Source organism: Hyla sarda, unplaced genomic scaffold (genome assembly GCF_029499605.1).
Source record: "Hyla sarda isolate aHylSar1 unplaced genomic scaffold, aHylSar1.hap1 scaffold_238, whole genome shotgun sequence".
Taxonomy (NCBI): domain Eukaryota; kingdom Metazoa; phylum Chordata; class Amphibia; order Anura; family Hylidae; genus Hyla; species Hyla sarda.
Window position 1 is genome coordinate 164946 of NW_026609065.1, and position 21427 is coordinate 186372.

At 46.0% G+C, this 21427-nt stretch overlaps 9 non-coding genes across 9 annotated transcripts; all 9 read left to right on the top strand.

The window, feature by feature from the left end:
• Positions 1-2029: 2029 nt before the first annotated feature.
• LOC130322717 (U2 spliceosomal RNA) lies at positions 2030-2220 on the top strand. Its single transcript, XR_008868167.1, has one exon. It is a non-coding gene; the product is annotated as a U2 spliceosomal RNA (small nuclear RNA).
• A 2099-nt stretch (positions 2221-4319) lies between these two features.
• LOC130322718 (U2 spliceosomal RNA) lies at positions 4320-4510 on the top strand. The gene has a single exon (XR_008868168.1). It is a non-coding gene; the product is annotated as a U2 spliceosomal RNA (small nuclear RNA).
• Positions 4511-6603: 2093 nt separating this feature from the next.
• LOC130322720 (U2 spliceosomal RNA) lies at positions 6604-6794 on the top strand. The gene has a single exon (XR_008868169.1). It is a non-coding gene; the product is annotated as a U2 spliceosomal RNA (small nuclear RNA).
• Positions 6795-8870: 2076 nt separating this feature from the next.
• On the top strand, positions 8871-9061 carry LOC130322721 (U2 spliceosomal RNA). Its single transcript, XR_008868170.1, has one exon. It is a non-coding gene; the product is annotated as a U2 spliceosomal RNA (small nuclear RNA).
• Positions 9062-11145: 2084 nt separating this feature from the next.
• Positions 11146-11336, top strand: LOC130322722 (U2 spliceosomal RNA). The gene has a single exon (XR_008868171.1). It is a non-coding gene; the product is annotated as a U2 spliceosomal RNA (small nuclear RNA).
• Positions 11337-13424: 2088 nt separating this feature from the next.
• LOC130322723 (U2 spliceosomal RNA) lies at positions 13425-13615 on the top strand. Its single transcript, XR_008868172.1, has one exon. It is a non-coding gene; the product is annotated as a U2 spliceosomal RNA (small nuclear RNA).
• A 2084-nt stretch (positions 13616-15699) lies between these two features.
• LOC130322724 (U2 spliceosomal RNA) lies at positions 15700-15890 on the top strand. Its single transcript, XR_008868173.1, has one exon. It is a non-coding gene; the product is annotated as a U2 spliceosomal RNA (small nuclear RNA).
• Positions 15891-17978: 2088 nt separating this feature from the next.
• On the top strand, positions 17979-18169 carry LOC130322726 (U2 spliceosomal RNA). Its single transcript, XR_008868175.1, has one exon. It is a non-coding gene; the product is annotated as a U2 spliceosomal RNA (small nuclear RNA).
• A 2080-nt stretch (positions 18170-20249) lies between these two features.
• On the top strand, positions 20250-20440 carry LOC130322727 (U2 spliceosomal RNA). Its single transcript, XR_008868176.1, has one exon. It is a non-coding gene; the product is annotated as a U2 spliceosomal RNA (small nuclear RNA).
• The last annotated feature ends 987 nt before the right edge of the window (positions 20441-21427 follow it).

Below are 21427 nucleotides of genomic sequence, written 5' to 3' on the forward strand. Positions count from 1 at the left end.
CTGGCTAGCCAGCTAGCCAGCCCTGTGGGCCTTGCTGCTGCTGCTGCTGCTGCTGCAGCCAAAAAACAAAAGGTGGTGCTGCTGCTGCTTCTGCTTGTGTCTGGCCGCTGTTGGAGCGTCCAGGCACAGGACTTCTGCTGCTGCTGACTAAATGGCCTCCTTAATTGGATCATTTGAGTAGCCAGCACACCTGTGCAGGTAGGGCATGACATGATAGGCAGCTGCCTTGATAGCGGGTGGGTGCTGAATGTTCCTAATTGACAAAATAAGATTAATGCTTATGAAGAAATATAAAATCTCATCCCTTCCCCAATATCGCGCCACACCCCTACCCCTTAATTCCCTGGTTGAACTTGATGGACATATGTCTTTTTTCGACCGTACTAACTATGTAACTATGTAACATAACATGGGGGGGTCTCCTGGCTGTTCACACAGGTGTGTCATTGCTGTACATTGACCATGCATTGCTTCTGTGGTATTGCAAAGGCAAAGACAAATGCTTCCAGCCATCCATTGCACTAATGGATTGGTCATCAGCTGGCTGTCTATGTCCCGCATCAATATAGACCAAAGTACAGAGGGTTAGGCTATGCTATAGTGCACCTACCTGATGCATCAGAAGGTGCGAGGCCCTTGCTAAATTCTGTGCACAGATTTTGAGATCTATGCTTTAGACTGTATCTAAACCTGCTCCAACATGGACTGACATTCTGGCCTACTTTCAGCCGATGCGACTTGTCTGTCGCTGAACAGTCGCTTTTTATGTATTCAGCACCTATGTATAATGTTGTAAAAATGCTCTAGAAGCTAAAGTCGCAGAAATGTCACACATATTTGGCCTGCAACTTTCTGTGCGACAAATTCAGACAGGAAAAATCAGTATAAATCCTTAGAAAATTATCCCCCAGTGTCTCCATCTGCTGGCGGTATTGAATAAGCATTGCTGCACTGATGGGGTATGCATTAGACGAAAAAAAAGAAGAAAAAGAAGAATAATACGCCCAGAAAAGAGGCGAAAAGGAGAAAAACGTAAAAAAACGTGAAAAAAAAGTAAGAGGAAGAGAAGGGAAAAAAAGGTGGAAATGGGTTTAAAAGTGATTTCGGCGGAGAAATATATATATATATATATATATATATATATATATATATATATACGCGCACACACACACATATATATAAACGTATTCTCCGTTGAGATTTTGCAGCCGCTGCTGTGTCCAGGCCCAGGAGCCTTAGCACTGTGCTGTGATGTCACTCAATACCACTGACATCACTAGGTGTAAACAACATCTCTCCTTTGCTGTGTATGTGACTATGGAGCTGTTTGGTGATGTCGTCTATTATGGCCTTCATAGAAGCAACAGGAGATTGTTGCATCCATCTAGAACCCTCAGAACTACAGTGCTATGATGTCACTCACTTCCACAGGCCTTGCAGAGTGTAAACAACAACAACCCAGCTTTGTTGTGTATGTAACCATAGGGATTGTGATGTCACCTAGAACCTTCACAGCAGCGACAGCTTTATGAGGAGCATCAGCACTGCTCTGCCTGAGCAGAACCATCACCGCCATAGGTTGTCAAATAACCCGGATTTAACCCACACAGGTAAGTCCAATGGGGTGCAGGCATGTCCTCTATGCTTACAGCTTCCCGTGGGTGTTGGTTTGATACCGTTTGGGGACAGCCAAGGAGGCATCTGCAGGCAACAAAGGTAGGTGTGTGCTTGTGTGTGTGTTTCCTATGCAGATCCTAAGCCCAGTGTCACATGCAAGTAGGAGGAGTAAGAAGGGTTCCTGGCAAATCCGGGTTATGGATTGCATTTAAAAAGGCCCCGTGGGAGTGCAATGGGCCCCTGTCTTGCTGCTTAGCAATAATGGTATGGGTTTAGGTTCTGCTGTGTGTACTGGTGGTTGACTGCCCCCCAGCCCAGAGTGTGCATGGAAAATTGTCTGGCAGCCTCCCTGACAGCAAGCAGTGATAGTGCCCATGAAGGGGACCTTGTTGGGCCCGCCCCTTTCACGGTTATCGCTTCTCGGCCTTTTGGCTAAGATCAAGTGTAGTATCTGTTCTTATCAGTTTAATATCTGATACGTCCCCTATCTGGGGACCATATATTAAATGGATTTTTGAGAACGGGGGCCGATTTCGAAGCTTGCTTCCGTCGCCCTATGCATTGACCCGATATGGCAGTATCTTCGGGTACAGTGCACCACCCCCTTACAGGGTTAAAAAGAAAGATTCCTACTTTCATTGCTACCTGCTTGCTGGCTAGCCAGCTAGCCAGCCCTGTGGGCCTTGCTGCTGCTGCTGCTGCTGCTGCAGCCAAAAAACAAAAGGTGGTGCTGCTGCTGCTTCTGCTGCTTCTGCTTGTGTCTGGCCGCTGTTGGAGCGTCCAGGCACAGGACTTCTGCTGCTGCTGACTAAATGGCCTCCTTAATTGGATCATTTGAGTAGCCAGCACACCTGTGCAGGTAGGGCATGACATGATAGGCAGCTGCCTTGATAGCGGGTGGGTGCTGAATGTTCCTAATTGACAAAATAAGATTAATGCTTATGAAGAAATATAAAATCTCATCCCTTCCCCAATATCGCGCCACACCCCTACCCCTTAATTCCCTGGTTGAACTTGATGGACATATGTCTTTTTTCGACCGTACTAACTATGTAACTATGTAACATAACATGGGGGGGTCTCCTGGCTGTTCACACAGGTGTGTCATTGCTGTACATTGACCATGCATTGCTTCTGTGGTATTGCAAAGGCAAAGACAAATGCTTCCAGCCATCCATTGCACTAATGGATTGGTCATCAGCTGGCTGTCTATGTCCCGCATCAATATAGACCAAAGTACAGAGGGTTAGGCTATGCTATAGTGCACCTACCTGATGCATCAGAAGGTGCGAGGCCCTTGCTAAATTCTGTGCACAGACTTTGAGATCTATGCTTTAGACTGTATCTAAACCTGCTCCAACATGGACTGACATTCTGGCCTACTTTCAGCCGATGCGACTTGTCTGTCGCTGAACAGTCGCTTTTTATGTATTCAGCACCTATGTATAATGTTGTAAAAATGCTCTAGAAGCTAAAGTCGCAGAAATGTCACACATATTTGGCCTGCAACTTTCTGTGCGACAAATTCAGACAGGAAAAATCAGTATAAATCCTTAGAAAATTATCCCCCAGTGTCTCCATCTGCTGGCGGTATTGAATAAGCATTGCTGCACTGATGGGGTATGCATTAGACGAAAAAAAAGAAGAAAAAGAAGAATAATACGCCCAGAAAAGAGGCGAAAAGGAGAAAAACGTAAAAAAACGTGAAAAAAAAGTAAGAGGAAGAGAAGGGAAAAAAAGGTGGAAATGGGTTTAAAAGTGATTTCGGCGGAGAAATATATATATATATATATATATATATATATATATATATATATATATATATATATACGCGCACACACACACATATATATAAACGTATTCTCCGTTGAGATATTGCAGCCGCTGCTGTGTCCAGGCCCAGGAGCCTTAGCACTGTGCTGTGATGTCACTCAATACCACTGACATCACTAGGTGTAAACAACATCTCTCCTTTGCTGTGTATGTGACTATGGAGCTGTTTGGTGATGTCGTCTATTATGGCCTTCATAGAAGCAACAGGAGATTGTTGCATCCATCTAGAACCCTCAGAACTACAGTGCTATGATGTCACTCACTTCCACAGGCCTTGCAGAGTGTAAACAACAACAACCCAGCTTTGTTGTGTATGTAACCATAGGGATTGTGATGTCACCTAGAACCTTCACAGCAGCGACAGCTTTATGAGGAGCATCAGCACTGCTCTGCCTGAGCAGAACCATCACCGCCATAGGTTGTCAAATAACCCGGATTTAACCCACACAGGTAAGTCCAATGGGGTGCAGGCATGTCCTCTATGCTTACAGCTTCCCGTGGGTGTTGGTTTGATACCGTTTGGGGACAGCCAAGGAGGCATCTGCAGGCAACAAAGGTAGGTGTGTGCTTGTGTGTGTGTTTCCTATGCAGATCCTAAGCCCAGTGTCACATGCAAGTAGGAGGAGTAAGAAGGGTTCCTGGCAAATCCGGGTTATGGATTGCATTTAAAAAGGCCCCGTGGGAGTGCAATGGGCCCCTGTCTTGCTGCTTAGCAATAATGGTATGGGTTTAGGTTCTGCTGTGTGTACTGGTGGTTGACTGCCCCCCAGCCCAGAGTGTGCATGGAAAATTGTCTGGCAGCCTCCCTGACAGCAAGCAGTGATAGTGCCCATGAAGGGGACCTTGTTGGGCCCGCCCCTTTCACGGTTATCGCTTCTCGGCCTTTTGGCTAAGATCAAGTGTAGTATCTGTTCTTATCAGTTTAATATCTGATACGTCCCCTATCTGGGGACCATATATTAAATGGATTTTTGAGAACGGGGGCCGATTTCGAAGCTTGCTTCCGTCGCCCTATGCATTGACCCGATATGGCAGTATCTTCGGGTACAGTGCACCACCCCCTTACAGGGTTAAAAAGAAAGATTCCTACTTTCATTGCTACCTGCTTGCTGGCTAGCCAGCTAGCCAGCCCTGTGGGCCTTGCTGCTGCTGCTGCTGCTGCTGCAGCCAAAAAACAAAAGGTGGTGCTGCTGCTGCTTCTGCTGCTTCTGCTTGTGTCTGGCCGCTGTTGGAGCGTCCAGGCACAGGACTTCTGCTGCTGCTGACTAAATGGCCTCCTTAATTGGATCATTTGAGTAGCCAGCACACCTGTGCAGGTAGGGCATGACATGATAGGCAGCTGCCTTGATAGCGGGTGGGTGCTGAATGTTCCTAATTGACAAAATAAGATTAATGCTTATGAAGAAATATAAAATCTCATCCCTTCCCCAATATCGCGCCACACCCCTACCCCTTAATTCCCTGGTTGAACTTGATGGACATATGTCTTTTTTCGACCGTACTAACTATGTAACTATGTAACATAACATGGGGGGGTCTCCTGGCTGTTCACACAGGTGTGTCATTGCTGTACATTGACCATGCATTGCTTCTGTGGTATTGCAAAGGCAAAGACAAATGCTTCCAGCCATCCATTGCACTAATGGATTGGTCATCAGCTGGCTGTCTATGTCCCGCATCAATATAGACCAAAGTACAGAGGGTTAGGCTATGCTATAGTGCACCTACCTGATGCATCAGAAGGTGCGAGGCCCTTGCTAAATTCTGTGCACAGACTTTGAGATCTATGCTTTAGACTGTATCTAAACCTGCTCCAACATGGACTGACATTCTGGCCTACTTTCAGCCGATGCGACTTGTCTGTCGCTGAACAGTCGCTTTTTATGTATTCAGCACCTATGTATAATGTTGTAAAAATGCTCTAGAAGCTAAAGTCGCAGAAATGTCACACATATTTGGCCTGCAACTTTCTGTGCGACAAATTCAGACAGGAAAAATCAGTATAAATCCTTAGAAAATTATCCCCCAGTGTCTCCATCTGCTGGCGGTATTGAATAAGCATTGCTGCACTGATGGGGTATGCATTAGACGAAAAAAAAGAAGAAAAAGAAGAATAATACGCCCAGAAAAGAGGCGAAAAGGAGAAAAACGTAAAAAAACGTGAAAAAAAAGTAAGAGGAAGAGAAGGGAAAAAAAGGTGGAAATGGGTTTAAAAGTGATTTCGGCGGAGAAATATATATATATATATATATATATATATATATATATATATATATATATACGCGCACACACACACATATATATAAACGTATTCTCCGTTGAGATATTGCAGCCGCTGCTGTGTCCAGGCCCAGGAGCCTTAGCACTGTGCTGTGATGTCACTCAATACCACTGACATCACTAGGTGTAAACAACATCTCTCCTTTGCTGTGTATGTGACTATGGAGCTGTTTGGTGATGTCGTCTATTATGGCCTTCATAGAAGCAACAGGAGATTGTTGCATCCATCTAGAACCCTCAGAACTACAGTGCTATGATGTCACTCACTTCCACAGGCCTTGCAGAGTGTAAACAACAACAACCCAGCTTTGTTGTGTATGTAACCATAGGGATTGTGATGTCACCTAGAACCTTCACAGCAGCGACAGCTTTATGAGGAGCATCAGCACTGCTCTGCCTGAGCAGAACCATCACCGCCATAGGTTGTCAAATAACCCGGATTTAACCCACACAGGTAAGTCCAATGGGGTGCAGGCATGTCCTCTATGCTTACAGCTTCCCGTGGGTGTTGGTTTGATACCGTTTGGGGACAGCCAAGGAGGCATCTGCAGGCAACAAAGGTAGGTGTGTGCTTGTGTGTGTGTTTCCTATGCAGATCCTAAGCCCAGTGTCACATGCAAGTAGGAGGAGTAAGAAGGGTTCCTGGCAAATCCGGGTTATGGATTGCATTTAAAAAGGCCCCGTGGGAGTGCAATGGGCCCCTGTCTTGCTGCTTAGCAATAATGGTATGGGTTTAGGTTCTGCTGTGTGTACTGGTGGTTGACTGCCCCCCAGCCCAGAGTGTGCATGGAAAATTGTCTGGCAGCCTCCCTGACAGCAAGCAGTGATAGTGCCCATGAAGGGGACCTTGTTGGGCCCGCCCCTTTCACGGTTATCGCTTCTCGGCCTTTTGGCTAAGATCAAGTGTAGTATCTGTTCTTATCAGTTTAATATCTGATACGTCCCCTATCTGGGGACCATATATTAAATGGATTTTTGAGAACGGGGGCCGATTTCGAAGCTTGCTTCCGTCGCCCTATGCATTGACCCGATATGGCAGTATCTTCGGGTACAGTGCACCACCCCCTTACAGGGTTAAAAAGAAAGATTCCTACTTTCATTGCTACCTGCTTGCTGGCTAGCCAGCTAGCCAGCCCTGTGGGCCTTGCTGCTGCTGCTGCTGCTGCTGCAGCCAAAAAACAAAAGGTGGTGCTGCTGCTGCTTCTGCTGCTTCTGCTTGTGTCTGGCCGCTGTTGGAGCGTCCAGGCACAGGACTTCTGCTGCTGCTGACTAAATGGCCTCCTTAATTGGATCATTTGAGTAGCCAGCACACCTGTGCAGGTAGGGCATGACATGATAGGCAGCTGCCTTGATAGCGGGTGGGTGCTGAATGTTCCTAATTGACAAAATAAGATTAATGCTTATGAAGAAATATAAAATCTCATCCCTTCCCCAATATCGCGCCACACCCCTACCCCTTAATTCCCTGGTTGAACTTGATGGACATATGTCTTTTTTCGACCGTACTAACTATGTAACTATGTAACATAACATGGGGGGGTCTCCTGGCTGTTCACACAGGTGTGTCATTGCTGTACATTGACCATGCATTGCTTCTGTGGTATTGCAAAGGCAAAGACAAATGCTTCCAGCCATCCATTGCACTAATGGATTGGTCATCAGCTGGCTGTCTATGTCCCGCATCAATATAGACCAAAGTACAGAGGGTTAGGCTATGCTATAGTGCACCTACCTGATGCATCAGAAGGTGCGAGGCCCTTGCTAAATTCTGTGCACAGACTTTGAGATCTATGCTTTAGACTGTATCTAAACCTGCTCCAACATGGACTGACATTCTGGCCTACTTTCAGCCGATGCGACTTGTCTGTCGCTGAACAGTCGCTTTTTATGTATTCAGCACCTATGTATAATGTTGTAAAAATGCTCTAGACAGAAATGTCACACATATTTGGCCTGCAACTTTCTGTGCGACAAATTCAGACAGGAAAAATCAGTATAAATCCTTAGAAAATTATCCCCCAGTGTCTCCATCTGCTGGCGGTATTGAATAAGCATTGCTGCACTGATGGGGTATGCATTAGACGAAAAAAAAGAAGAAAAAGAAGAATAATACGCCCAGAAAAGAGGCGAAAAGGAGAAAAACGTAAAAAAACGTGAAAAAAAAGTAAGAGGAAGAGAAGGGAAAAAAAGGTGGAAATGGGTTTAAAAGTGATTTCGGCGGAGAAATATATATATATATATATATATATATATATATATATATATATACGCGCACACACACACATATATATAAACGTATTCTCCGTTGAGATATTGCAGCCGCTGCTGTGTCCAGGCCCAGGAGCCTTAGCACTGTGCTGTGATGTCACTCAATACCACTGACATCACTAGGTGTAAACAACATCTCTCCTTTGCTGTGTATGTGACTATGGAGCTGTTTGGTGATGTCGTCTATTATGGCCTTCATAGAAGCAACAGGAGATTGTTGCATCCATCTAGAACCCTCAGAACTACAGTGCTATGATGTCACTCACTTCCACAGGCCTTGCAGAGTGTAAACAACAACAACCCAGCTTTGTTGTGTATGTAACCATAGGGATTGTGATGTCACCTAGAACCTTCACAGCAGCGACAGCTTTATGAGGAGCATCAGCACTGCTCTGCCTGAGCAGAACCATCACCGCCATAGGTTGTCAAATAACCCGGATTTAACCCACACAGGTAAGTCCAATGGGGTGCAGGCATGTCCTCTATGCTTACAGCTTCCCGTGGGTGTTGGTTTGATACCGTTTGGGGACAGCCAAGGAGGCATCTGCAGGCAACAAAGGTAGGTGTGTGCTTGTGTGTGTGTTTCCTATGCAGATCCTAAGCCCAGTGTCACATGCAAGTAGGAGGAGTAAGAAGGGTTCCTGGCAAATCCGGGTTATGGATTGCATTTAAAAAGGCCCCGTGGGAGTGCAATGGGCCCCTGTCTTGCTGCTTAGCAATAATGGTATGGGTTTAGGTTCTGCTGTGTGTACTGGTGGTTGACTGCCCCCCAGCCCAGAGTGTGCATGGAAAATTGTCTGGCAGCCTCCCTGACAGCAAGCAGTGATAGTGCCCATGAAGGGGACCTTGTTGGGCCCGCCCCTTTCACGGTTATCGCTTCTCGGCCTTTTGGCTAAGATCAAGTGTAGTATCTGTTCTTATCAGTTTAATATCTGATACGTCCCCTATCTGGGGACCATATATTAAATGGATTTTTGAGAACGGGGGCCGATTTCGAAGCTTGCTTCCGTCGCCCTATGCATTGACCCGATATGGCAGTATCTTCGGGTACAGTGCACCACCCCCTTACAGGGTTAAAAAGAAAGATTCCTACTTTCATTGCTACCTGCTTGCTGGCTAGCCAGCTAGCCAGCCCTGTGGGCCTTGCTGCTGCTGCTGCTGCTGCTGCAGCCAAAAAACAAAAGGTGGTGCTGCTGCTGCTTCTGCTGCTTCTGCTTGTGTCTGGCCGCTGTTGGAGCGTCCAGGCACAGGACTTCTGCTGCTGCTGACTAAATGGCCTCCTTAATTGGATCATTTGAGTAGCCAGCACACCTGTGCAGGTAGGGCATGACATGATAGGCAGCTGCCTTGATAGCGGGTGGGTGCTGAATGTTCCTAATTGACAAAATAAGATTAATGCTTATGAAGAAATATAAAATCTCATCCCTTCCCCAATATCGCGCCACACCCCTACCCCTTAATTCCCTGGTTGAACTTGATGGACATATGTCTTTTTTCGACCGTACTAACTATGTAACTATGTAACATAACATGGGGGGGTCTCCTGGCTGTTCACACAGGTGTGTCATTGCTGTACATTGACCATGCATTGCTTCTGTGGTATTGCAAAGGCAAAGACAAATGCTTCCAGCCATCCATTGCACTAATGGATTGGTCATCAGCTGGCTGTCTATGTCCCGCATCAATATAGACCAAAGTACAGAGGGTTAGGCTATGCTATAGTGCACCTACCTGATGCATCAGAAGGTGCGAGGCCCTTGCTAAATTCTGTGCACAGACTTTGAGATCTATGCTTTAGACTGTATCTAAACCTGCTCCAACATGGACTGACATTCTGGCCTACTTTCAGCCGATGCGACTTGTCTGTCGCTGAACAGTCGCTTTTTATGTATTCAGCACCTATGTATAATGTTGTAAAAATGCTCTAGAAGCTAAAGTCGCAGAAATGTCACACATATTTGGCCTGCAACTTTCTGTGCGACAAATTCAGACAGGAAAAATCAGTATAAATCCTTAGAAAATTATCCCCCAGTGTCTCCATCTGCTGGCGGTATTGAATAAGCATTGCTGCACTGATGGGGTATGCATTAGACGAAAAAAAAGAAGAAAAAGAAGAATAATACGCCCAGAAAAGAGGCGAAAAGGAGAAAAACGTAAAAAAACGTGAAAAAAAAGTAAGAGGAAGAGAAGGGAAAAAAAGGTGGAAATGGGTTTAAAAGTGATTTCGGCGGAGAAATATATACATATATATATATATATATATATATATATATACGCGCACACACACACATATATATAAACGTATTCTCCGTTGAGATATTGCAGCCGCTGCTGTGTCCAGGCCCAGGAGCCTTAGCACTGTGCTGTGATGTCACTCAATACCACTGACATCACTAGGTGTAAACAACATCTCTCCTTTGCTGTGTATGTGACTATGGAGCTGTTTGGTGATGTCGTCTATTATGGCCTTCATAGAAGCAACAGGAGATTGTTGCATCCATCTAGAACCCTCAGAACTACAGTGCTATGATGTCACTCACTTCCACAGGCCTTGCAGAGTGTAAACAACAACAACCCAGCTTTGTTGTGTATGTAACCATAGGGATTGTGATGTCACCTAGAACCTTCACAGCAGCGACAGCTTTATGAGGAGCATCAGCACTGCTCTGCCTGAGCAGAACCATCACCGCCATAGGTTGTCAAATAACCCGGATTTAACCCACACAGGTAAGTCCAATGGGGTGCAGGCATGTCCTCTATGCTTACAGCTTCCCGTGGGTGTTGGTTTGATACCGTTTGGGGACAGCCAAGGAGGCATCTGCAGGCAACAAAGGTAGGTGTGTGCTTGTGTGTGTGTTTCCTATGCAGATCCTAAGCCCAGTGTCACATGCAAGTAGGAGGAGTAAGAAGGGTTCCTGGCAAATCCGGGTTATGGATTGCATTTAAAAAGGCCCCGTGGGAGTGCAATGGGCCCCTGTCTTGCTGCTTAGCAATAATGGTATGGGTTTAGGTTCTGCTGTGTGTACTGGTGGTTGACTGCCCCCCAGCCCAGAGTGTGCATGGAAAATTGTCTGGCAGCCTCCCTGACAGCAAGCAGTGATAGTGCCCATGAAGGGGACCTTTGTTGGGCCCGCCCCTTTCACGGTTATCGCTTCTCGGCCTTTTGGCTAAGATCAAGTGTAGTATCTGTTCTTATCAGTTTAATATCTGATACGTCCCCTATCTGGGGACCATATATTAAATGGATTTTTGAGAACGGGGGCCGATTTCGAAGCTTGCTTCCGTCGCCCTATGCATTGACCCGATATGGCAGTATCTTCGGGTACAGTGCACCACCCCCTTACAGGGTTAAAAAGAAAGATTCCTACTTTCATTGCTACCTGCTTGCTGGCTAGCCAGCTAGCCAGCCCTGTGGGCCTTGCTGCTGCAGCCAAAAAACAAAAGGTGGTGCTGCTGCTGCTGCTGCTTCTGCTGCTTCTGCTTGTGTCTGGCCGCTGTTGGAGCGTCCAGGCACAGGACTTCTGCTGCTGCTGACTAAATGGCCTCCTTAATTGGATCATTTGAGTAGCCAGCACACCTGTGCAGGTAGGGCATGACATGATAGGCAGCTGCCTTGATAGCGGGTGGGTGCTGAATGTTCCTAATTGACAAAATAAGATTAATGCTTATGAAGAAATATAAAATCTCAGCCCTTCCCCAATATCGCGCCACACCCCTACCCCTTAATTCCCTGGTTGAACTTGATGGACATATGTCTTTTTTCGACCGTACTAACTATGTAACTATGTAACATAACATGGGGGGGGGGGGGGGTCTCCTGGCTGTTCACACAGGTGTGTCATTGCTGTACATTGACCATGCATTGCTTCTGTGGTATTGCAAAGGCAAAGACAAATGCTTCCAGCCATCCATTGCACTAATGGATTGGTCATCAGCTGGCTGTCTATGTCCCGCATCAATATAGACCAAAGTACAGAGGGTTAGGCTATGCTATTGTGCACCTACCTGATGCATCAGAAGGTGCGAGGCCCTTGCTAAATTCTGTGCACAGACTTTGAGATCTATACTTTAGACTGTATCTAAACCTGCTCCAACATGGACTGACATTCTGGCCTACTTTCAGCCGATGCGACTTGTCTGTCGCTGAACAGTCGCTTTTTATGTATTCAGCACCTATGTATAATGTTGTAAAAATGCTCTAGAAGCTAAAGTCGCAGAAATGTCACACATATTTGGCCTGCAACTTTCTGTGCGACAAATTCAGACAGGAAAAATCAGTATAAATCCTTAGAAAATTATCCCCCAGTGTCTCCATCTGCTGGCGGTATTGAATAAGCATTGCTGCACTGATGGGGTATGCATTAGACGAAAAAAAAGAAGAAAAAGAAGAATAATACGCCCAGAAAAGAGGCGAAAAGGAGAAAAACGTAAAAAAACGTGAAAAAAAAGTAAGAGGAAGAGAAGGGAAAAAAAGGTGGAAATGGGTTTAAAAGTGATTTCGGCGGAGAATATATATATATATATATATATATATATATATATATATATATATACGCGCACACACACACATATATATAAACGTATTCTCCGTTGAGATATTGCAGCCGCTGCTGTGTCCAGGCCCAGGAGCCTTAGCACTGTGCTGTGATGTCACTCAATACCACTGACATCACTAGGTGTAAACAACATCTCTCCTTTGCTGTGTATGTGACTATGGAGCTGTTTGGTGATGTCGTCTATTATGGCCTTCATAGAAGCAACAGGAGATTGTTGCATCCATCTAGAACCCTCAGAACTACAGTGCTATGATGTCACTCACTTCCACAGGCCTTGCAGAGTGTAAACAACAACAACCCAGCTTTGTTGTGTATGTAACCATAGGGATTTGTGATGTCACCTAGAACCTTCACAGCAGCGACAGCTTTATGAGGAGCATCAGCACTGCTCTGCCTGAGCAGAACCATCACCGCCATAGGTTGTCAAATAACCCGGATTTAACCCACACAGGTAAGTCCAATGGGGTGCAGGCATGTCCTCTATGCTTACAGCTTCCCGTGGGTGTTGGTTTGATACCGTTTGGGGACAGCCAAGGAGGCATCTGCAGGCAACAAAGGTAGGTGTGTGCTTGTGTGTGTGTTTCCTATGCAGATCCTAAGCCCAGTGTCACATGCAAGTAGGAGGAGTAAGAAGGGTTCCTGGCAAATCCGGGTTATGGATTGCATTTAAAAAGGCCCCGTGGGAGTGCAATGGGCCCCTGTCTTGCTGCTTAGCAATAATGGTATGGGTTTAGGTTCTGCTGTGTGTACTGGTGGTTGACTGCCCCCCAGCCCAGAGTGTGCATGGAAAATTGTCTGGCAGCCTCCCTGACAGCAAGCAGTGATAGTGCCCATGAAGGGGACCTTGTTGGGCCCGCCCCTTTCACGGTTATCGCTTCTCGGCCTTTTGGCTAAGATCAAGTGTAGTATCTGTTCTTATCAGTTTAATATCTGATACGTCCCCTATCTGGGGACCATATATTAAATGGATTTTTGAGAACGGGGGCCGATTTCGAAGCTTGCTTCCGTCGCCCTATGCATTGACCCGATATGGCAGTATCTTCGGGTACAGTGCACCACCCCCTTACAGGGTTAAAAAGAAAGATTCCTACTTTCATTGCTACCTGCTTGCTGGCTAGCCAGCTAGCCAGCCCTGTGGGCCTTGCTGCTGCAGCCAAAAAACAAAAGGTGGTGCTGCTGCTGCTGCTTCTGCTGCTTCTGCTTGTGTCTGGCCGCTGTTGGAGCGTCCAGGCACAGGACTTCTGCTGCTGCTGACTAAATGGCCTCCTTAATTGGATCATTTGAGTAGCCAGCACACCTGTGCAGGTAGGGCATGACATGATAGGCAGCTGCCTTGATAGCGGGTGGGTGCTGAATGTTCCTAATTGACAAAATAAGATTAATGCTTATGAAGAAATATAAAATCTCATCCCTTCCCCAATATCGCGCCACACCCCTACCCCTTAATTCCCTGGTTGAACTTGATGGACATATGTCTTTTTTCGACCGTACTAACTATGTAACTATGTAACATAACATGGGGGGGGGGGGGTCTCCTGGCTGTTCACACAGGTGTGTCATTGCTGTACATTGACCATGCATTGCTTCTGTGGTATTGCAAAGGCAAAGACAAATGCTTCCAGCCATCCATTGCACTAATGGATTGGTCATCAGCTGGCTGTCTATGTCCCGCATCAATATAGACCAAAGTACAGAGGGTTAGGCTATGCTATTGTGCACCTACCTGATGCATCAGAAGGTGCGAGGCCCTTGCTAAATTCTGTGCACAGACTTTGAGATCTATACTTTAGACTGTATCTAAACCTGCTCCAACATGGACTGACATTCTGGCCTACTTTCAGCCGATGCGACTTGTCTGTCGCTGAACAGTCGCTTTTTATGTATTCAGCACCTATGTATAATGTTGTAAAAATGCTCTAGAAGCTAAAGTCGCAGAAATGTCACACATATTTGGCCTGCAACTTTCTGTGCGACAAATTCAGACAGGAAAAATCAGTATAAATCCTTAGAAAATTATCCCCCAGTGTCTCCATCTGCTGGCGGTATTGAATAAGCATTGCTGCACTGATGGGGTATGCATTAGACGAAAAAAAAGAAGAAAAAGAAGAATAATACGCCCAGAAAAGAGGCGAAAAGGAGAAAAACGTAAAAAAACGTGAAAAAAAAGTAAGAGGAAGAGAAGGGAAAAAAAGGTGGAAATGGGTTTAAAAGTGATTTCGGCGGAGAAATATATATATATATATATATATATATATATATATATATATATATACGCGCACACACACACATATATATAAACGTATTCTCCGTTGAGATATTGCAGCCGCTGCTGTGTCCAGGCCCAGGAGCCTTAGCACTGTGCTGTGATGTCACTCAATACCACTGACATCACTAGGTGTAAACAACATCTCTCCTTTGCTGTGTATGTGACTATGGAGCTGTTTGGTGATGTCGTCTATTATGGCCTTCATAGAAGCAACAGGAGATTGTTGCATCCATCTAGAACCCTCAGAACTACAGTGCTATGATGTCACTCACTTCCACAGGCCTTGCAGAGTGTAAACAACAACAACCCAGCTTTGTTGTGTATGTAACCATAGGGATTTGTGATGTCACCTAGAACCTTCACAGCAGCGACAGCTTTATGAGGAGCATCAGCACTGCTCTGCCTGAGCAGAACCATCACCGCCATAGGTTGTCAAATAACCCGGATTTAACCCACACAGGTAAGTCCAATGGGGTGCAGGCATGTCCTCTATGCTTACAGCTTCCCGTGGGTGTTGGTTTGATACCGTTTGGGGACAGCCAAGGAGGCATCTGCAGGCAACAAAGGTAGGTGTGTGCTTGTGTGTGTGTTTCCTATGCAGATCCTAAGCCCAGTGTCACATGCAAGTAGGAGGAGTAAGAAGGGTTCCTGGCAAATCCGGGTTATGGATTGCATTTAAAAAGGCCCCGTGGGAGTGCAATGGGCCCCTGTCTTGCTGCTTAGCAATAATGGTATGGGTTTAGGTTCTGCTGTGTGTACTGGTGGTTGACTGCCCCCCAGCCCAGAGTGTGCATGGAAAATTGTCTGGCAGCCTCCCTGACAGCAAGCAGTGATAGTGCCCATGAAGGGGACCTTGTTGGGCCCGCCCCTTTCACGGTTATCGCTTCTCGGCCTTTTGGCTAAGATCAAGTGTAGTATCTGTTCTTATCAGTTTAATATCTGATACGTCCCCTATCTGGGGACCATATATTAAATGGATTTTTGAGAACGGGGGCCGATTTCGAAGCTTGCTTCCGTCGCCCTATGCATTGACCCGATATGGCAGTATCTTCGGGTACAGTGCACCACCCCCTTACAGGGTTAAAAAGAAAGATTCCTACTTTCATTGCTACCTGCTTGCTGGCTAGCCAGCTAGCCAGCCCTGTGGGCCTTGCTGCTGCAGCCAAAAAACAAAAGGTGGTGCTGCTGCTGCTGCTTCTGCTGCTTCTGCTTGTGTCTGGCCGCTGTTGGAGCGTCCAGGCACAGGACTTCTGCTGCTGCTGACTAAATGGCCTCCTTAATTGGATCATTTGAGTAGCCAGCACACCTGTGCAGGTAGGGCATGACATGATAGGCAGCTGCCTTGATAGCGGGTGGGTGCTGAATGTTCCTAATTGACAAAATAAGATTAATGCTTATGAAGAAATATAAAATCTCATCCCTTCCCCAATATCGCGCCACACCCCTACCCCTTAATTCCCTGGTTGAACTTGATGGACATATGTCTTTTTTCGACCGTACTAACTATGTAACTATGTAACATAACATGGGGGGGGGGGGGGGGGTCTCCTGGCTGTTCACACAGGTGTGTCATTGCTGTACATTGACCATGCATTGCTTCTGTGGTATTGCAAAGGCAAAGACAAATGCTTCCAGCCATCCATTGCACTAATGGATTGGTCATCAGCTGGCTGTCTATGTCCCGCATCAATATAGACCAAAGTACAGAGGGTTAGGCTATGCTATTGTGCACCTACCTGATGCATCAGAAGGTGCGAGGCCCTTGCTAAATTCTGTGCACAGACTTTGAGATCTATACTTTAGACTGTATCTAAACCTGCTCCAACATGGACTGACATTCTGGCCTACTTTCAGCCGATGCGACTTGTCTGTCGCTGAACAGTCGCTTTTTATGTATTCAGCACCTATGTATAATGTTGTAAAAATGCTCTAGAAGCTAAAGTCGCAGAAATGTCACACATATTTGGCCTGCAACTTTCTGTGCGACAAATTCAGACAGGAAAAATCAGTATAAATCCTTAGAAAATTATCCCCCAGTGTCTCCATCTGCTGGCGGTATTGAATAAGCATTGCTGCACTGATGGGGTATGCATTAGACGAAAAAAAAGAAGAAAAAGAAGAATAATACGCCCAGAAAAGAGGCGAAAAGGAGAAAAACGTAAAAAAACGTGAAAAAAAAGTAAGAGGAAGAGAAGGGAAAAAAAGGTGGAAATGGGTTTAAAAGTGATTTCGGCGGAGAAATATATATATATATATATATATATATATATATATATATATATATACGCGCACACACACACATATATATAAACGTATTCTCCGTTGAGATATTGCAGCCGCTGCTGTGTCCAGGCCCAGGAGCCTTAGCACTGTGCTGTGATGTCACTCAATACCACTGACATCACTAGGTGTAAACAACATCTCTCCTTTGCTGTGTATGTGACTATGGAGCTGTTTGGTGATGTCGTCTATTATGGCCTTCATAGAAGCAACAGGAGATTGTTGCATCCATCTAGAACCCTCAGAACTACAGTGCTATGATGTCACTCACTTCCACAGGCCTTGCAGAGTGTAAACAACAACAACCCAGCTTTGTTGTGTATGTAACCATAGGGATTTGTGATGTCACCTAGAACCTTCACAGCAGCGACAGCTTTATGAGGAGCATCAGCACTGCTCTGCCTGAGCAGAACCATCACCGCCATAGGTTGTCAAATAACCCGGATTTAACCCACACAGGTAAGTCCAATGGGGTGCAGGCATGTCCTCTATGCTTACAGCTTCCCGTGGGTGTTGGTTTGATACCGTTTGGGGACAGCCAAGGAGGCATCTGCAGGCAACAAAGGTAGGTGTGTGCTTGTGTGTGTGTTTCCTATGCAGATCCTAAGCCCAGTGTCACATGCAAGTAGGAGGAGTAAGAAGGGTTCCTGGCAAATCCGGGTTATGGATTGCATTTAAAAAGGCCCCGTGGGAGTGCAATGGGCCCCTGTCTTGCTGCTTAGCAATAATGGTATGGGTTTAGGTTCTGCTGTGTGTACTGGTGGTTGACTGCCCCCCAGCCCAGAGTGTGCATGGAAAATTGTCTGGCAGCCTCCCTGACAGCAAGCAGTGATAGTGCCCATGAAGGGGACCTTGTTGGGCCCGCCCCTTTCACGGTTATCGCTTCTCGGCCTTTTGGCTAAGATCAAGTGTAGTATCTGTTCTTATCAGTTTAATATCTGATACGTCCCCTATCTGGGGACCATATATTAAATGGATTTTTGAGAACGGGGGCCGATTTCGAAGCTTGCTTCCGTCGCCCTATGCATTGACCCGATATGGCAGTATCTTCGGGTACAGTGCACCACCCCCTTACAGGGTTAAAAAGAAAGATTCCTACTTTCATTGCTACCTGCTTGCTGGCTAGCCAGCTAGCCAGCCCTGTGGGCCTTGCTGCTGCTGCAGCCAAAAAACAAAAGGTGGTGCTGCTGCTGCTTCTGCTGCTTCTGCTTGTGTCTGGCCGCTGTTGGAGCGTCCAGGCACAGGACTTCTGCTGCTGCTGACTAAATGGCCTCCTTAATTGGATCATTTGAGTAGCCAGCACACCTGTGCAGGTAGGGCATGACATGATAGGCAGCTGCCTTGATAGCGGGTGGGTGCTGAATGTTCCTAATTGACAAAATAAGATTAATGCTTATGAAGAAATATAAAATCTCATCCCTTCCCCAATATCGCGCCACACCCCTACCCCTTAATTCCCTGGTTGAACTTGATGGACATATGTCTTTTTTCGACCGTACTAACTATGTAACTATGTAACATAACATGGGGGGGGGTCTCCTGGCTGTTCACACAGGTGTGTCATTGCTGTACATTGACCATGCATTGCTTCTGTGGTATTGCAAAGGCAAAGACAAATGCTTCCAGCCATCCATTGCACTAATGGATTGGTCATCAGCTGGCTGTCTATGTCCCGCATCAATATAGACCAAAGTACAGAGGGTTAGGCTATGCTATTGTGCACCTACCTGATGCATCAGAAGGTGCGAGGCCCTTGCTAAATTCTGTGCACAGACTTTGAGATCTATACTTTAGACTGTATCTAAACCTGCTCCAACATGGACTGACATTCTGGCCTACTTTCAGCCGATGCGACTTGTCTGTCGCTGAACAGTCGCTTTTTATGTATTCAGCACCTATGTATAATGTTGTAAAAATGCTCTAGAAGCTAAAGTCGCAGAAATGTCACACATATTTGGCCTGCAACTTTCTGTGCGACAAATTCAGACAGGAAAAATCAGTATAAATCCTTAGAAAATTATCCCCCAGTGTCTCCATCTGCTGGCGGTATTGAATAAGCATTGCTGCACTGATGGGGTATGCATTAGACGAAAAAAAAGAAGAAAAAGAAGAATAATACGCCCAGAAAAGAGGCGAAAAGGAGAAAAACGTAAAAAAACGTGAAAAAAAAGTAAGAGGAAGAGAAGGGAAAAAAAGGTGGAAATGGGTTTAAAAGTGATTTCGGCGGAGATATATATATATATATATATATATATATATATATATATATATATATACGCGCACACACACACATATATATAAACGTATTCTCCGTTGAGATATTGCAGCCGCTGCTGTGTCCAGGCCCAGGAGCCTTAGCACTGTGCTGTGATGTCACTCAATACCACTGACATCACTAGGTGTAAACAACATCTCTCCTTTGCTGTGTATGTGACTATGGAGCTGTTTGGTGATGTCGTCTATTATGGCCTTCATAGAAGCAACAGGAGATTGTTGCATCCATCTAGAACCCTCAGAACTACAGTGCTATGATGTCACTCACTTCCACAGGCCTTGCAGAGTGTAAACAACAACAACCCAGCTTTGTTGTGTATGTAACCATAGGGATTTGTGATGTCACCTAGAACCTTCACAGCAGCGACAGCTTTATGAGGAGCATCAGCACTGCTCTGCCTGAGCAGAACCATCACCGCCATAGGTTGTCAAATAACCCGGATTTAACCCACACAGGTAAGTCCAATGGGGTGCAGGCATGTCCTCTATGCTTACAGCTTCCCGTGGGTGTTGGTTTGATACCGTTTGGGGACAGCCAAGGAGGCATCTGCAGGCAACAAAGGTAGGTGTGTGCTTGTGTGTGTGTTTCCTATGCAGATCCTAAGCCCAGTGTCACATGCAAGTAGGAGGAGTAAGAAGGGTTCCTGGCAAATCCGGGTTATGGATTGCATTTAAAAAGGCCCCGTGGGAGTGCAATGGGCCCCTGTCTTGCTGCTTAGCAATAATGGTATGGGTTTAGGTTCTGCTGTGTGTACTGGTGGTTGACTGCCCCCCAGCCCAGAGTGTGCATGGAAAATTGTCTGGCAGCCTCCCTGACAGCAAGCAGTGATAGTGCCCATGAAGGGGACCTTGTTGGGCCCGCCCCTTTCACGGTTATCGCTTCTCGGCCTTTTGGCTAAGATCAAGTGTAGTATCTGTTCTTATCAGTTTAATATCTGATACGTCCCCTATCTGGGGACCATATATTAAATGGATTTTTGAGAACGGGGGCCGATTTCGAAGCTTGCTTCCGTCGCCCTATGCATTGACCCGATATGGCAGTATCTTCGGGTACAGTGCACCACCCCCTTACAGGGTTAAAAAGAAAGATTCCTACTTTCATTGCTACCTGCTTGCTGGCTAGCCAGCTAGCCAGCCCTGTGGGCCTTGCTGCTGCTGCAGCCAAAAAACAAAAGGTGGTGCTGCTGCTGCTTCTGCTGCTTCTGCTTGTGTCTGGCCGCTGTTGGAGCGTCCAGGCACAGGACTTCTGCTGCTGCTGACTAAATGGCCTCCTTAATTGGATCATTTGAGTAGCCAGCACACCTGTGCAGGTAGGGCATGACATGATAGGCAGCTGCCTTGATAGCGGGTGGGTGCTGAATGTTCCTAATTGACAAAATAAGATTAATGCTTATGAAGAAATATAAAATCTCATCCCTTCCCCAATATCGCGCCACACCCCTACCCCTTAATTCCCTGGTTGAACTTGATGGACATATGTCTTTTTTCGACCGTACTAACTATGTAACTATGTAACATAACATGGGGGGGGTCTCCTGGCTGTTCACACAGGTGTGTCATTGCTGTACATTGACCATGCATTGCTTCTGTGGTATTGCAAAGGCAAAGACAAATGCTTCCAGCCATCCATTGCACTAATGGATTGGTCATCAGCTGGCTGTCTATGTCCCGCATCAATATAGACCAAAGTACAGAGGGTTAGGCTATGCTATTGTGCACCTACCTGATGCATCAGAAGGTGCGAGGCCCTTGCTAAATTCTGTGCACAGACTTTGAGATCTATACTTTAGACTGTATCTAAACCTGCTCCAACATGGACTGACATTCTGGCCTACTTTCAGCCGATGCGACTTGTCTGTCGCTGAACAGTCGCTTTTTATGTATTCAGCACCTATGTATAATGTTGTAAAAATGCTCTAGAAGCTAAAGTCGCAGAAATGTCACACATATTTGGCCTGCAACTTTCTGTGCGACAAATTCAGACAGGAAAAATCAGTATAAATCCTTAGAAAATTATCCCCCAGTGTCTCCATCTGCTGGCGGTATTGAATAA